The sequence below is a fragment of the Thermobia domestica genome, chromosome 4 (assembly GCF_964235325.1).
Source record: "Thermobia domestica chromosome 4, izTheDome1.hap1.1, whole genome shotgun sequence".
NCBI lineage: Eukaryota > Metazoa > Arthropoda > Insecta > Zygentoma > Lepismatidae > Thermobia > Thermobia domestica.
Window position 1 is genome coordinate 201742194 of NC_137457.1, and position 18879 is coordinate 201761072.

General features: G+C 34.8%; 1 protein-coding gene across 1 annotated transcript in view; it reads left to right on the plus strand.

Annotated features, from left to right (window-relative positions):
* LOC145683014 (uncharacterized) overlaps window positions 1-18879 on the plus strand; it is an 832861-nt gene that overhangs the window by 265120 nt on the left and 548862 nt on the right. The gene's annotated exons all lie outside the window — the stretch shown is intronic.

Below are 18879 nucleotides of genomic sequence, written 5' to 3' on the forward strand. Positions count from 1 at the left end.
GAAATATATAAAATACGGACCTCTCAAGCCTTAGTTGATTTTAATAATGTGTCTAAAGAAGAACAGAAATGACGTCTCTACGGCGCAATAAGGCCAGTTAACAAAATGGCTGGTTCACCTTAATGCTGTTACCAGCACTCAGGGTTGAGCAAGTATTCTTTCTCTGTAATAGAATAGGGTTCAATAAATATCTTAGCTCTTTATTTTTCTTTTTTTTTGTATATCTATATAATTTATTTAAAAACCAACTGCTTGGCAGGCAAGGCGAAGTTCTCTACGATCTTCAACGTATGCTGACGTGAAAGGAAATAATGCCTGCGCGCGTCAAATGCACGTTATATTAGGTCCTATTATGTATCGCGCTATCGCATACTACCAGTGACACCTAGCTGTAGAAATCCGAATTAGAGGTTAGTTGAGCGGTAGATGATCTCCAGTGCACACGTATATGAACGATTGTCCCCTATATTTCTATATTGTAAGGTAAGTATAGTATATTTGTATTACATATGTTTTCAATGCGTGATAAAGCCCTAGAACATATTCGCTATTTCATTCTTAATGTGAGGCACTAGTTATTACCAGCAGAAGTTAAACATGTTTTCCATGCATTAGGTTTTCTCTCACCCACAAGATTAAGACATTTCCAATACTCCCTTTCCTATGCATGCATGCTCTAGTGACCCTAATACTCAGTTCTACTATTGGTGCGGTACCAGTGTGACTGATCTTAACATTAAGTTAAACTATTGCTGTAAATAATCGGCATAAAGCCCGGTCTTTCAGTTAATCAAAACTATTTAGTAAGGGGTGCCCTACTCGTATCATTTTGCGGGAATAGCTCCCTTTCGCAGTATTGCAATAAAGGTTCAGTTTGCAATCCTATTACCAAAAAAAGATGGAGTGAAAAAAGCTCAATATTGCCAAAAGTCTAGGGGCAAATTTACTCTTAAAACATGGGTAAAGCCTTCTCTCTCAGCGAAACAAGAAATGTTCGCTTTGGGAATGTTTAATAGCAAAATACGGACCAATATTTCTCACGTTTTGGAAAACAACTGGCTATTCCTTACGCATTACATATTTTAAAATTGCAATACTGTTTCACCGCAAATCCAAAGGGAGTCTACCGGTTCCATGAACAAAAAATAATCGAACGTATTTCTTTCCAGTCTAACTAAAAACAAGTGCCAAAATCTACAGGAATTCCTGCACATCCACGCAGGAAATAACAAACGTAATATTTACGATAATCAAATCTATCTCGTTAAAACTGCCCCACAGCAAGCTGAAACTGCTTTCTTTATTTGTTTCTTCCCACACACGTTAAAATAACCGAGCACAATTTTTGCGATAATCAAATCTATCTCGGTAAAATTGTCCACCACATACTGAAACCTCTTTTCTTTATTTGTTTCTTCCCACCTACGTTAAAATAAACAACATAAACGTAATTTTTGTGATAATCAAATCTATCTCGGGAAACTGGGCACCACACACTGAAACCGCTTTCTTTATTTGTTTCTTCCAACCCACGTTAACATAAACGAACAGAATTTTTTGCGTGGTTCAAATGTATTTCGGGAAACTACTCCACCGCAAGTTGAAACTGCTTTCTTTATTTATTTCTTCCAACCCACGTTAAAATAAAAGAACACGACTTTTGCGATAATCAAATCTATCTCGGGAAACTGCCCCGCCGCAAGCTCAAGCCGCTTTCTTTGTTTCTTCTCACCTACGTTAAAATAACCGAACACATTTTTTGCGATAATCAAATCTATCTCGTTAATCTGACCGGCCGCAAACTGCATCATCTTTATATCTACATTTTTCAGTATAGAAACACTTTTTTCAAACACTTTTTACTGGGAACACAATTTAAAAACTGCTCTTTGAGTAATTACGAGAAAAAAGCGAACCAAATAATTATCAATCAGAGTAACAATGTTACCAAGCGAATCAATTAAAAACAAGAAAAATGTTGGACAGTACGCAATTCTGTTTAATCTCGCTTTCAGGAATACGTAAAAACATTCAGTTATTAAAATCACAAGAAATTCCACAGTTAGTTCATCACTAATCTATAAACTATTAACTATGAACTCCATCATTGGCGGCTTTCAATGGTCACCAAGCATTTATTAGAAAAGCCTGACTGACTTCGTTACGCAACTAGTCGGATATTTTCCGTGTAAATAAGACGCAACCTTGTTCAAAATGTATCATATTAAGTTTGGATCCCCACATATCCATAGATATAATACGACAAATCACTCTACTCTTCCCCCACCCCCAATGTTTCAAATGTCTGGAAATACATACGTACAAAATGTGTATATCTGTAATAATAATAGTTACGTCCTTCAATTTTTCTTGTTTAAGTTCTCCACAAGACGGCCCGTAACACACTTCCAACAACAGTTTGCTAGTTAAGTTACCCACGAGATGATGCAAACACGTAGTGTTCAAAGAAGATAGAGTTTTGGATTGCTTATGAGACGAGACGAGATAAGGATACAGTCTTCAAACATTAATATACTTGTCCATCAGACAATTTTCATTTTCCTTTACATAACTTGATCACAAAATCTATAGTCTATGTCAACATAATGTTTGGATTCATGAACAAAAATATTCACAAAATTCAGGGGGGCAACGTTGGGGCCGGTATCACCCTCAATTAATCTTTTCAAAAAGCAAATATATCTCATTTGTTCTGATACGATAGGTCATTAATAATCTAAATCTTGAAGGTACACTAGTTCAGGGATGCTCTAAATCGTGAGGGTGCAGTTTCTCAGTGGTGGAGTACATATCTCTGGTGCTTGGTGGTTCATAATTCGTTTCTCATAATTCTGCGTTAATTATTTTCATAAGAAAGGCAATGCGCCACAATTTCCTAGGGTTTCCCGCTTGGATCCTTGTGCAAATAAAGTTTGTGGTGGACAAACACAATATATGCGGATTTCCTGGGGGTTCCATCTCAATACAAATACATCAAAACAACAACAACAATAATAATAATAATAATAATAATAATAATAATAATAATGTAAAATCTTACTTGAATTTGATATTGTCACTTGAAGAATATAGAGAAGAAGCAGAATAAAACACTTGAAGAATATAGACTAGAAGCAGAAGTTTTTGAACTGTGCGATAACTACCAGTTAACCACCTTGCAACAGTAAACTTAGTTTTAGAAAAAAATATAGCTGCACTGAATTTATATATTTTATTTATTTATTAACATGAGAGGGGTGGGATAGACCACACATAGAATTGAATCTTTTGTTTTCGTTTATGCTTGTGTAAGTACCGCTCGGGTTCAATTCCCTTAGTATATAAAGAGGAAAAAGGGGATATTTCGTTTCCAGACATCTTGTCGGATCTATAGTAATCAATTAAGAGAATTCATTCAAAGATAAGCATTTTTCTTTCTTTCCTATGAAGCTAGATGGTTAATAAATTTCTTCAAAATGATAACCATTTATTATACAGTTTTACGGTGTGCTTAAAAACAGTCATGGCGAAAAATTTATTTCGTAGCCCCAGTATCTCTAAATTTGCGGCCTGCATAGCTACCAGCAGAAACAAGTTGACGTCTTTAATTATACATGTCACGCCACCAGACATTCAAACTGAATTCTAGAAAGACCAGCAAAACCCATTGTATAAAATTCCTTTTACGAGTTGTATTCTCAAAGAGAGAGATACAATAACTGGCGGAATGCGACATGCAATTTTCAAAGTATAAATTTATTGACCCATACTTTCATTAAAATAATATGGAAAGCATTGTCAATTTTATACTCTTTAAATTTATTGTTGGTGAACATACCATCTTTTATTCTTGCCGTAAAAAAGAAAATCATACATCTGAATACACAAAGACCAATAAACCCGTTCAGCAAAAGATAAAGTGGTCTGAAACACTGTTCAATGACCGCCAATTGGTGTCCTGAAAGGTAGGTGCAAAGAACCCAAGTCCGCACCCTTTCAGTTGTGTCCAGAGACAAAACTAGTTACACAGCGGGATTCGGTGGGGTGAAGAGTAAAATAATACTTCCATCCAGAGCCTTCACCTACAATGCAGTTTGTCAGCCAGCGGGAGAAGAGGGAGGGGGAGGAACTTCAACTCGCAGAAGGGCCTGCCGGCAGACAGAAATGTCGTCAAAAAGTGGAAAAAGAAAGAGAGGGAGAAAAATGCATTCATCCACTTGCAACAAAGAAGTGTGCTCACTCAGCGGAAAAGAGAAGATGAGGTGTGGTTTACCTGTCCACAAGTGGACACTGTGTCTATTGAGGGGAAAGAGGTAGGGAAGTGATTGATAAGTGTCTACCTTAGTATGATGTGATGTTGGGTGCTTGGCTATACTGCACTTGCCTTACCAATCAGATAGCATAGTTGGTTTCTGCACTAGAGGATTACGTAAACCATCCTCTCAGTTCACAGAAAGCCGAACTGGAGAACGCGTGGCTGTATCTGTTTCTGGAGAAGGAAGTTTTTCATCTCGCAATTTTAAGAAGCAGATTATAAATGAATCAAACGAAATAAAGTACACAGCAATAATTATGAGAAGTTTAAAATGAAAAATAAATAAATAAATATTCATTCCTTCTTCCCCGTTCCTACTTATCTTATTTCTCTTCAGACATTTTAGTATTTTCGGAACATAATTCCTCGGAGTTTGCACAACAAACGATACATAATAGATACGAAAGGAGACGGCAAAAGACATATAATGTTCATCTTTCATTAAAAAAATTTTCTAAGTTCACAACATTTTAACAGCCAATTTTTTGTAGGATTGGATTTTTTCTAAGTTCATATCGTAGCTCCTCTTAGAACTTTACGTAGTAAAACGAACCAAAAAGCAATCCATTAAAAAATCATTGCTAAACAGGAAACTCGTGGATAATGCGGGTGCTTCAGTAATGTGGTGATGAAGGGTAATGTTTCAGGGGGTCCTTCAATGGTGTAATCATATTCATTATTTTTAATTTAATCATACTTTTAAAATATTTCCGGAATATTTTAGTTTCGAATGGAATTTTTAACAGCGAGTAATTTCTAAAATTATAAGTCAAATAAGATTGCCGAGTAGTTACGAGAGAAATAATTTTAATGAAAATGAATTAAATTAAAAAGAATGACGTTATTTTGACGGATCGGATTACTTATTTCAGTAGGATCACAAGTAAAAAAAATATTTTTGCGATGAAATTAAGGGGGAAAAGCTTGTGGGAGCTAGGGATTGCGTTTCAAGCCTTATAGTTGAGTTTTAATAACCTGAAACACATTTTAATTTTAATTTGATCATAATTTTTAAAATTTCGCTTAAAGGATCGTGTAGGATCATGTTTCAAACAGGAAGGACGTCATCCACCTTTCCGGGAAGCCTTCTATCGCCAGGGTAGTAAATTCTTCCCCCTCCTAAGCTCTCTAAGAGCCTGTCCGACCACATCTGACCCATGTATATAAACTAACAGTTGAATGAGACCCCTGTTGTACTATTGTTGTGTACAATATTCTTCCATACTACTCATTGTTTCGTATAAATTTGGCAATTTGACAATTTGCGAGGTAGATATGACTATTTAGTACTACAATTCCGCAAATTGCATACACATCAGTGTAAGACTCACTTGCCGAATCGCAGAAAGTATAGTGTTAAAAGAAAACTTAGCCGCCCATCTCTTTTTAGAAAACCTCTGTACTCTAACCCACAATGAATTTAAATCATACAAATGTAGATTTTCTCTACCCAATTGAGATCTTTTATGTAAGACCAAGGTATTATAAATTTCCTACATACAGTTCTCAGAATAAAGCCTTTTAAAGCAAGGTGGTTGATTAAGACTTTTTGAACAAGGTTGTACCTATAGAAATTTTATCTCATTATTCGTTTCAATTGCTAGTTACTTCTTGTATTCTTTCATTACGGACCTGAAAATAGTATTTCAATGCTACTACTTGAACAATTAAAAAGAAGCATAACAATGTTTGTTTTATGCATACGCCAAGTGATTTCATCATTTGCGTATGATTTTACCCTTACTTTTGTAATATTAAACTTTACAGTTACATTTGCTTGATACAGTAGAACGCGTACAATCCGAACGTCAAAACTCCAAAACGTTAAAAATCCGAACGCGGTAACTAAAAGCTTTTTACATTTTGTCTTAGCGCTAGCGATAAACAAACAAAAGGGTTGTCCGTCGGCGTAGTGTGAAGTCATTGTTTTTACAAAAGCTCATTCTTATGTAATTGTTTGTCATACATATTTTTATTTTTATTTTCCCTTAGGCCTATACAAGTTGTTTTACGTATGAGTTACAAGAACAGTATAGTGAGCGAGCAGGTTCTAGCCTTATGTACAGTATTGTAATTACTGTATGTACTGTATAATCATAGTATCGATAAAAGAACATAGCGTACGGTATATTTAAACCTAAATGGTATTTTCTTGATCATTTTCGAAAATCCGAACAATTTGAAAATCCAAGTAGCCCGTGGTCCCAATTAGTTCGGCTTTCGATTCCTACTGTATTTTTTCTCACATTATTTGTGTGAATATGTATTCTTTGAAATTTGTAAGTAAAAAATTGAATGAAATAAAAGCATCTTTTTCTATAAACGTAGTTCTAAATGGAAAAGAAAATGCTTTTTAAGGCTTGATATAAAATAACACATCTAGTTAACTTTTTAGATTATTACATACATACAGTATATACATGCATACATACACGCAATCATATTATATATATATATATATATATATATATATATATATATATATATATATATATATATATATATATATATTACGTTATAAATGGAAGCATTCATACTAAGTCTAACTATTATGTAGCTGTATACTGCATAATATTAGTATTACTACAAGAGTAAAGGATAGAAACTCGAAAAATTACACAGCTGTAACAACACCAACTGCTGCTACTAATACCACCACTTAAACTATAATAATAACAAGAAGAAAGAAGATGATGAAGAAACTAAGCCAGAAATATACTACAGGCACAACGGTAGACATATCATTAATCTCAACCAGAGAGGGCTACTTTACATTTCAAAAATGAATAGCGTTCTACTTGTCTTAATAAGATAAGTAGTCCATATTAGTCTAATCGCATGTATTCGTGGTGCTCATTGCTGCTAAGTAAACTTGACTGCTTGTGACAAAATGAACCTGCATATCATTTTAATCAAGCATTAATGTCGTAAACCGAACCAAAGGAGCGCCGCTGGGAATCGAACTCGGGTCTACCATGCCAAAAGCGCGTAAAGTTAACCATATTGCCACAAAGGAGCTCTCGAATATCCTTTGAATGTGAACTGTGAATCTATATGGAAATCAGTGTGTTGCGCACTGTTTAAGTGTTCAGTTTTGTGATTTAGGAATATAATTATTTACGACTCTATTTTATATTTTTTGGATTATGATTACCTTTTAGGGTCCTAATAAGCATCTATCAGCTTTCTCGTCTACAATGTCATAAAAATACACGCGATTATAAAATTACTTAGCTCAGTTTGAGATTTGAAATGTTAAAGTTTCTCTCTCACATATGTATGCACGGTTAGAACTGACGCCTAGTTCAAAAGTTCGTTTTTTTTTTTTTTTTTTTTTTAGAGAAAGATTTAACATTAAAATACATTTGTATGTGTCTTTCCTTTTTCATTTCACTGTCCAACTAAAACTTTTCAGTAAAAACATTTTTTAGAAAATATTCCTCGTAGATTTTTGTTAAGTATGTATTTTTAGTCTTCTACAAGTATAAAAGGGAACTTTTACTTAGTTAGAGACGTGACAAATTTCATCCGAACATTAAAACAGTTCTTCTGCATTTGCTTTTCCTCAATCTCTTTCATCTCTTCTCTAAATTCAGTCCCCTTCGTTTGATGTTTTTCACTCTTTCCTATACATTTGTAGGTAACGTGTAGTGCAGAGATAGTGAAATAGAGAGATATATCAAGCAGTAAGAGAAGGTAATTGAATACTAAGAGAAAGCGGTACGGGCAATTACCAAGAAATTAACGTTTGAGGTATGAGCGGTGTTGCCAAGTTGTGAGGATTGGATCACAGCTTAAAATGACTTCAATTATCTACCTTTTTCCATTACCTAAATTATCTCTCTTTCTCTTTCTCCAGGCACTCGCTCACTGTCTCTGACGTACAAAATAGAATTTTGATGGATGCTGAAGTTGATGGTAAATCGATAAGACCTAGAAGCGCGGTGTTCAGTTCATATTATTGTAACAAGATAATACAATTTATTCCTGTGATTCAGAAGCATTTCAGCTGAAACTAAGAAAAGAAAATGAGATTACATATTGAACGTTTTGGTTCTGTTGCACGTCTATTATAACTTAAAGCTACGTTATTTTTATATACTTTGACGCTTTTGTGTTGAATTATATAAGAAGAGTTTTCCTCTGCATTGTTAATCATGTCAGATATTACATTGTGAATGTTTCGAACATCAGTCCAATGCTTGTCTTCAGAGAATGGAACTGTTCATAAGAGCGTAAGTTAAGAGAGAAAGGAAAATCTTGGTAAAGGAGCTGTCAGTTACTAATCATATTCTTTGAATGCTGCTATCACTCAATGTATTCATACAGGAAACTAAATAGTGGAATGTCGTTATAACGTTAAAGGAATATTGTAGTGGTAGATACCGGTGATGAAATGGGTTACGAATTTCCTGACCTTTGGCAAACCAAACTCTGTAACCCAGTCTGATCCAGGAAGACTTATCATCCAATCTGACCGTGACCCTTGAAAATTCGGAAAGCACGGAATTTCGTCATACTTGTCGTGAAACCGAGAAAATTGCAAGTTAACTAACGTAATTCTAACTAGAATGTCTCTCTTCCTCTTCTTCCCTTCTGACTAAATCTATAATTTCCTTTCTCCTTTCTTTTGCAAACACATGTGAGACCACAAGAGCACGCACAAGTGGAGACCACAAGAACGAAATTCGAGAACCATTTGTGGTTCACGGAACATAGTTTGAGAAATACTAGCTTAAATGATTATACAAATTAAAAATTAAAAAAAACTAAAATTTCAATTCGCATTTTAAGCTCTAGTATCTTCTAATTCTCACAAAATTGAATGTGCAGGGTGTTTTAAGGAATTTGTAACATTCCTGCTTAGATGTTGAAAATATTCTTTAACTCCTTCGTAATTTGTGACCACTGCCTTTCAAGATTGTTAGCATTGCTTTTTAGTCTCAAAGATCCAGGTTTCATATTGGCGATGGTACAAAGTAGTTCAAATGCCACGTTAAACTGTAGATCCACAGTCATATAGCCTTGTTTCAGGAAAGAACATTTAATTTAACTACAGCCCACAATAATTTGACGAAAAATCATGCTTGTTCATTTATAATTAAACCATATATTTTGTTGTGAATTAACATAGATTTCTTCCACTTTATCGTTCACATATTAAACCTATTTCTTGTATTATAACTTCCTTCACGTTATATGGTAAACACTGAACGTAAAACTATGAGCTTTATTTGTTCTAATGTTCATTTATTACTTGTCTACAAGCGCAGTCGATATTTTCTGTTGACTAACATTTCTGCTTTTCAATAAAGATACTTAAAAGAGGTGAAAGAAGATAATAATAATCAATGTAGAATTTTGCAAGTTTTTCACATAATTATGCAAATCAATTATAGAATGTGGACAAATTGAGAAATGTTATACATATACACGTACACTTAACAAAAAACAAAGTATACATAAAAACAAAACACATAAGGCAGTAAATTCATTTATTTTACTATGCTGTTTTAGTTTCTTTTAGCTGATATCTGTTGTGTCTATTTTAAGACGCGTGGTCTGGAGATCAACTTCATTTAAGAGCATTGAGATGTCAATGTTGAACCAGTATTGTGAAGTACATGTAACTCAATGGATCTACTTAATTTAAATTCGCTCTCATTTAAATCTGCTCTAGGTAGCCAGAACGGTTTCTTTAATTCATGGTCAGCACCGTGGCATTCCTATTTCTTCTTAAGAAAAGATTTCTTAAAAAATACATAAAGTTAATTAATAAACACAAATCTAACTACTAACCAAACAGAAATGAAATTCGGCAGACATTTTGGTTTCCCTTTTAGTAATCTCCTTTCGGCATTTGAGAATTAGCAGTTGCCTGTTTTGATTCAGTTTCTTGCACTATTAATGAGCTTTTTAACTATAGTTTTCATTAAATTTGATCGATAAAATATTATTGCAAGTCGTATGTGCGTAAAGAGTATGTGAGTATGTATAAAGAGTATGAATTTTTAGATTTACAAATTAATTTTCTTTCTCTTTATTCTCAAAAACTACGTGTCAGATTTTTACATTCACGTACATAATTTTGTGCAGCTCAATTATATCTATCAATCGGGATATGGGTAACCAGGGCAAGAGTGAAAATGCTATTGACGACGAAGTGGTAATGTCAGTAAACAAACGAATGTTGAAAATTAGTTCGGCATGACACATGTAGGAACGGAAGAGGAGGGGAGCCGTGTGTGTGCAGTGTGAAGAGCAGCAGAGTAGAAAGTTTGTTACAAAAGGAAAGAAGTAAAAGATTCGTGTCACAGTTTATAACGTAGTTTCAGCTGAAGGTGCAGGATTGGAAATATTTCCTGGAAAAGCTGTATAAGTTCGTATTCCTTATCAGTGGTACGCAAAAGGAAAAAGTGTTCTGGCAGGAGATGGCAGGCAATTATTAGAAGATACCTGACGCGGGGCAAGAGGGTACGGGGCAAGTGTGAACGTTCACACTTGCCGCTTGTTTTAAAGTTGGGTAAAGAAAATGTAGGAGCCAACACTAACATTGAGTAAAAACATTTGCAGAGGTAAGACAGAAGTTGGCGACTAAAGACTACTAACAAAACGTTTCCATTATCGTTTAGAATTTCGCAGCCCGAGTTATTGAGCATATGTCATGTCGGACGGGAACACAAAAGAAGCTAGAAATTCGCATCAAAGTCATCCACACTCATGGGTACGCCCACCCAATTCAGTTGGAAATTGTTTTCAGATACACCAAACGGTGAAATGAGGATTTCCTGTATCATATGCGAGTGGACTCACGAATAATGTTCCAATCTTAATCAAAGGAAGTCTGTGTACGTGTGTGACCACTGTGTGCACCGCAAGTAACATTTTTGTGCTTCGTGATGAATGTTGAACCGATTTCTCCTGTTTTCATATTTTGTAATTATAACATGTATGATATACAGTACTGTAACATTTGTTGGCAGTTCCATTTGACACTAATCTATTTGGTATTTTATAATTCCTTAGTTCAATGTAACCAGTACATATATATCTATGATTCAATGTACTTTTGGTGTTTATACCTACATTTCTATATTTTGACTCTACTGTACATCGTTGCCCCAACCATTGCTTACTCTTACCCCACCATATGGGGCAAGAATACAAAAAAGTTTCTTCGTCAAAACTATGTTATTCCTCTGTATCCTCTGCTTGATTTGCCGCAATTAAACTACGTATGTTATTAGAAATAACAGGCTTTCACATAGAGAACATATTGCGTTTTTCTCTGTCACCATTCCACCGCAATTCTTTGATTTACAAAAAGTGTTCACTCTTGCCCTGGTTACCCATATGCTTCACCATTTGAACTCCTTTCTCGTTATTTCTAATAATATTGTAGAGTTTTACTTCGTTAACAGGTCATCAAAAAGTAAGTTTACAAGGTATATTTTCCAATAATCTTATATTATGTTGTGCATAAACCAATGCACATTATGTGTTACAATATGCACTTCATTTTTCAACACAATCTCAGAGACGATTGAAGCATTTGTTTAACCATGAGACGAGTTTGTCGATGCCACTTTCGTAAAATGTGGGCTCCTGGCTATTGAGCCAGCGTTACTCCATTGTTCCAACATCTTCGTCTCTTTGGAATATGCACCTTCCTACATGTCCTTTCAAAGCCGGGAAGAGATGTCACTGGACTATAGATCAACGTTGTACGGTGGATGCTCCACACTTCCACCGAAATTATTCCAACAGTTGAGTGCCAGTAGCAGTGTCTGAAATATCCACTATACAAACTGATCTAGCGGCAAGTAATTATCATCTCTTCCCGACTTTGGAAGAATATCGTCTAAGGCACAGATTCCAAAGTGATAAAAAAAATGTTAAAACAACGGTGAAACGCTGGCATAAACTCAGAACCGTACCATTACGAAAGTGGCATCAACAACCTCTTACGGTTAAAAATAGTCCTCAGTCGTCATGGCGACTATGTTAAAAATTATGAAAAAAAAAATGAAATTTTTAAGTTTTACGTCCCATGGTTATGCCGGTTAGACTAAAGGAGACGGTGATTATGAGAAATGAATGAAATGATGGCATGAAGAAAGTGGGAGGAAACGAGAGAACTCCGAGAAACCCACGAGCACGGTGTTTGTCCACCACAAAGTCCACACTGCGCGAGCTTGGATCGAACCAGGGACCCCAAGCTCCGGAGGTGAACGCTCTACCACTGAGCCACCGCGCCCCCTATGTTGAAAATTAGTGTAGACTGTAGCACACAACGTGCATTGCTTCTTTATGTACAACAAAACAAGTCTATGGATTATTCCAAAATATGCCTTGTAAAACGTACTTTCGGAATGCTCCTCGTATGTATATATATACGTATGTATATGTATATATATATGTATATATATTATGTATATATATATATATATATATATATATATATATATATATATATATATATATATATATATATATATATATAATATGAAAAACTGGGGTATTCGCGAACACTGAGGCGGGCCGCGGTGGCTAAGTGGTAGAGCGTTCACCTCTGGTGCTTGGGGTCCCGGGTTCGATCCCAGCCCCCGCCAAGTGAACTTTGTGGTGGACGAACACCGTGTGCGTGGGTTTTCTCGGGGTTCTCCCGTTTCCTCTCACTTTCTTCATTCCACCATTTCATTCATTCCACTTTCATCTTCACCGTCTCCTTTAGCATAACCGGTATAATCGTGGGACGTAAAACTCAAAGATTTCATTTCATTTCATTTTTTTTTTTTTCGCAAACACTGAGGTAATGTCGAGCATCCAAGTTTACGCCCAAGGACGCTTGTTAGAAAACAGAAAATTTAACTGCACACTAGTGAAGACACCTGGAAAAGTGTGGCATAAATTTGGTGACAGTCAGTTGAGTGGATTGTCATTAAGAAGCCGTTTTGTTGTTTTTGTCGATTCACTTATAACGTTGATTCCACAATCTGGGCAAGGTAAGTTGGCTTTTATGTCAGCTTCCTATATTTGAGCATTAGTTCTTTTCTTTGTAATCTTAGTAGCCTGTATGCAGTCAACAATTAGTTTTAACTTTAACGATAAAATGGCGTCTCATGGTGAAATGCCGGACAAAATGTTTGCCATTACCCCGGAGTATTCCAGAGTGCCCCATGGTGTGAACTAAATTATCAATTTTTTTAAATAGTTTTCTAAATTGAAGAGTAAGTAATAAGTTAATTAAATTGGTTTGCGAAATAGATAATATCTTTGTAATAAGCGTTATTAGATTTATTAACTAAAATAGTTTACTGTATTTATTATTTTAGGCCATTAGGGCCTACTTCATTATTCTATAGTCAGTAACCCTATTTTATATATCTGATCCTTCTTTATAGGTTGCAATTTTTGTGTATGATTCACAGAGTGTTTTACAAATTTATTTAGCCTATTAGCGTTCATTAGAAGTTAGCCAATTTTGTTCAGCCTATTAACAGCATTTGAGCATTTAACTAATAAAGATTAGCTTTTTGGAAGCAAAGTATTAAGGCGTATATCTGTGATTTCTACAATTCCAAGTAATGTCTTCATTTTAATGTATATTTTATAAGTGCATCGGTATTTTTGAAATTGTTTCATAAGAGTACATTTTGTTTACCCTATTACCTATTAGCTTTCACTTGTAATAGTTTCAAAGATGATGAGGTGTGGTCATGTTTCTCATTAACTAGAGAAATGTTTGTGATTTTAATTCTTATTAAAGATTTAAATACTAAATTACGGTATAGTTTTAATGTATTTTCATGTATTTCGCTTCTTTCGTAAAGGAAAACTTTAAAGTAAACAGTATGTTCAGGATTACCCCGAACATAGGTACATTTTTAAAACATCGCACGATTTGTTGAAAAAAGTTACTTTTGGCTTTGCTCTGCACTTTAGTAAACAGGAAAAACTCCAAGCTTTCTTTATACAAGAAATGTTAATTTTGCATGTAAAACCAAAAAGAGTTATTTATATAATCAAAGCTTGTGTTCGTGAATAGCCCGGTCTCCCCTATATATATATATATATATATACGTATATAATATTATGAGAGAAGGGAATATGACAAGTTGACACTTTTTCTTTCACCCTTTCTAAGAACTACTTGAATATGTGTTTCGACCTCTGAACTGAGAGACCGAAGGAATAAAGATAAACGGAGCACATCTGAATCATCTTGGTTTCCCTGGTGTCATCGTTGTTTGCAAACAACTGCTCAAAACTGCAAGTGAAGACAGAAAAGTTTTATTTGAAGTGCAAGGGAGTCGGGTTGAAAATGAATATGAATTAGATGAAAGTGATGTTCAGCAACTTTGTAAGGAAGACAAAGGCTGAAAATATGAAATTAGAAGCGAACAGAAGGTATTCATGAATGGTAACATTAAAGAAGGGATTAACAGACGTATTAAGGTAGGCTGGAATGAATTCGAGTAGTAGGGACCGGCGTATATTGAGCCGAGTCAGCAAAAATTTTTGTGACGTCATAGGTCAAAGGTCAATGACCTTGGCCCGGGGTCAATGACCTAGGGGTACCTAGGACCACCCCCTCTAAATTTTGGCAGGGGTACCATGGCCCACCCCCTAAATTTTGGCAGGGGTACATAGGACCACCCCCCTTAAATTTTGGAAATTGCCAAATCTAAAAATTTGGTGTGGTAGCCTAGGACCAGGGTATGTACCTCTGTTAGTATTGGGGGTCTATGTCGTTCCCTTTCATGGGTAAAAAATTGCCAAAAATTCAAATTTCGGGGGTTTTTGGTTGTTTTTATCCCCTTTGATGAGGTGTTATTACCTTATATAGTTATATGGGCGTATACAGGGGTCCATTACCTTTCACAAGACATGGGTATATTAATGCACCCCTTGAAAATTTTGGGAGGGGTACCATGGCCCACCCCTTTAATTTTGGAAAATGTTAAATTTCAACATGTGGTATTATAGTATAGGACCCTAATATGTATCATGATAAATTTGGATGGTTCACCTCGTTCCCTTTTAGGGGTACAAAATTGCCAAAATATAAACGTAAGCAATACGTAATACCACGTGTTTGTTTTTGGTTGTTTTTATCCCCTTTGATGAGGTCCTATTACCTTATATGTTTACATGCGCGTATACAGGGGTCCATTCCCTTTCATAAGGCATGGGTATATTGATGCACCCCTTGAAAATTTTGGGAGGGGTACCTTGGCCCACCCCTTAAATTTTGGAAAATGTTAAATTTCAACATGTGGTATAATAGTACAGGACCTTAATATGTATTATGATAAATTTGGGTGGTCCACCTCGTTCCCTTCTAGGGGTACAAAATTGCCAAAATATAAACGTAAGCAATACGTTATACCACGTGTTTGGTTTTTGGTCCATTTTATCCCCCTTTGATGAGGTCCTATTACCTTATATACTTATATGGTCATGTATAGGGGTCTATTACCTATCATAAGACATGGGTATATTGGTGCACCCCGGGAGGAGTACCTTGGCCCACCCCTTAAATTTTGGAAATTGCCCAATTTAAACATTTGGTATTATAGTACAGGACCTTAATATGTATTATGATAAATTTGGGTGGTCCACCTCGTTCCCTTCTAGGGGTACAAAATTGCCAAAATATAAACGTAAGCAATACGTTATACCACGTGTTTGGTTTTTGGTCCATTTTATCCCCCTTTGATGAGGTCCTATTACCTTATATAGTTATATGGTCATGTATAGGGGTCCATTACCTTTCATAAGACATGGGTATATTGGTACACCCCGGGAGGGGTACCTTGGCCCACCCCTTAAATTTTGGAAATTGCCCAATTTAAACATTTGGTATTATAGTACCGGACCCTAACATGTATTATGATAAATTTTGGTGGTCCACCTCGTTCCCTTTTAGGGGTACAAAATTGTCAAAATATAAACGTAAGCAATATGTTGTACCATGTGTTTGGTTTTTGGCCCAATTTATCCTCTTGGATGAGGTTCTATTACCTTATATGGTTATATGGTTATGTATAGGGGTCTATTCCATATAACATGGTTATGTATAGGGGTCTATTCCATAAGACATAGGTACATTTGTGCACTCCTTTAAAAATTTGGGATGGGTACTTTGGCCCACCCCTTAAATTTTAGAAATTGCTCATTTTATATATTTGGTATTATAGTACTGTACCCTAACATGTATTATTATGATAAATTTCAGTGGTTCACCTCGTTCCCTTTTAGGGGTACGAAATTGCCAAAATATAAACGTAAGCAATACGTTGTACCACGTGTTTGGTTTTGACCTAAGTTATCCCCCTTGGATGAGGTCCTATTACCTTATATGATTATGTGGTTATGTATATTGGTCCATTCCCTATTATAAGACATGGGTATATTGATGCACCCTTTAAAAATTTTTGAGGGGTACCTTGGCCCACCTCTTTATTTTGGAAATTGCCCAATTTAAACATTTGGTATAATAGTATAAGGCCCTAATATATATATATATATTACTATAAATTTGGGTGGTCCATCTCGTTCCCTTCCATGGGTACGAAATTGCCAAATTTTAGTACAACCACATGTTTCGTTTTTGACCTAATTTATTCCCTTGGATGATGTCCTATTGCCTAATATGATTATATGGTCTTGTATAGGGTCCATTTTCTATCATAAGACATAGGTACATTGATGCACCCCGGGAGGTGTACCATAGCCAATCCCTTAAATTTTGGAAATTTTTCAATTTAAGCATTCGCTATCATAGTACATGACCTTAATATGTATCATGATAAATTTGGGTGGTCCACCTTGTTCCCTTTCATGAGTAAAAAATTGCCAAAATATAAAGATAAGCAATATGTTGTATCACGTGTTTGGTTTTTGGCCCAATTTATCCCCTTGGATGAGGTATTATTACCGTATATGTTTATATGGTCATGTATATAGGTTCATTTCATATCATAAGACATGAGTACATTGATGCACCCTTTAAAATTTGGGAGGGGTATCTTGACTTATCCACTCAGTTTTAGAAATTGTTTAATATAAGCATTTGGTATCTTCGTACAGGTCTTCAATATGTACCACTATAAATTTGGATGGTCCACATCGTTCCCTTTCATGGGTAAAGAACTACCAAAAATCAAATTTCGGAGGTTATTGACCCCTATTTAATACGTTATATGGTTTATTACCTCTATATGTTTATGTTCTCTTTTAAATTGGGGAATTATCAAATAACATAATTTGGTAAACGTTTTCTAGGACCCATTGGTATTCCTCTTATGGCCAAATATTCAAAATTTAAAGGTTATTGACCGGTTTTATTATTGAATAAGTACAGGATTTATTACTTTTTCATAAGACACAGGTGTATTTGTGTACCAATCTTAAATTTTGGGAGGGGTACATTTCTTATTGTCATATCAATAATTGGTAATTGTTCTTTGGGTAAATCATTGTGAAATATTAGTATGATCACGTGATCAGTTATTGACCTATGATGGGATTAGGAGTCCAGGACATTGGTACATTAAAACTTTGAAGGATAATTTGAGAATGCGTCATTGGTATTGATTATTACAGCCAAATATAAACGTAAGCAATACGATGTACCACGTGATTGAGCTTGATGAGGTAGTGTACAGGGATACATAGCTAACCTTATTGAATCTTATGACTCATAGTCTTAAGGGAATACATGCTACAACACTGGCAAAGTTATTGTTGATGCAATTTGATTGGTTGATCCCTATCTTTCGTGCAATCTGATTGGCTGATCACTATCTTTCGTGCAATCTGATTGGTTGATGATTTTCAAATCGTTGCTGCATTCAGTTTTAAGTTTGGTTTAACATTTAAAAATCTTGGTTTCGTTCAACATTTTGCACTCACTGATAAATATGATGAAAACCGTTTATTTGTTAATCGAATAGTTAAAAACCGGATAAAGTTTGACGGTTAACCGTGAAACGTAAAAATTTTTTAGTTTGAAATTTTTTTGTTTGAAAGTTTTTGTTTTAAAACTCTTGTTTCAAATTTGTGTTTGAATTTTTTGTTTCAGAATTTTGTTTGAAATTTGTTCCAAAATTTTTTTTGAAAATTTTTTTGTTTGAAATTTTTTTTGTTGCAAAATTTTGTTTGAAAATTTTTTGTTTAAAATTTTTTGTTCGAAATTTTGGTTTTGAAATTTTTCGTTTCCAATTTTTTTGTTTAAAATTTTTTGTTCGAAATTTTGGTTTTGAAATTTTTCGTTTCCAATTTTTTTGTTTTGAATTTTTTTCAAAATTTTGTTTGAAATTTTTGTTCGTTTGAAATTTTTTTGTTTGAATTTTTTTCGTTTCAAAATTTTGTTTCAAAGATTTTTTGTTCTAAATTTTTGTTTCAAAGTTTGGTTTGACATTTTAAAAGTTTGTGCACTCATTAGTAAAGAACCGGAACTGTTTAGAACAAAAACCTTTGACAACATTGTGGTGCAATAGTACACGTCAGAACCGGGGGTTGTACTTGAAATGAAAAAACACAATTCATTGAAATGG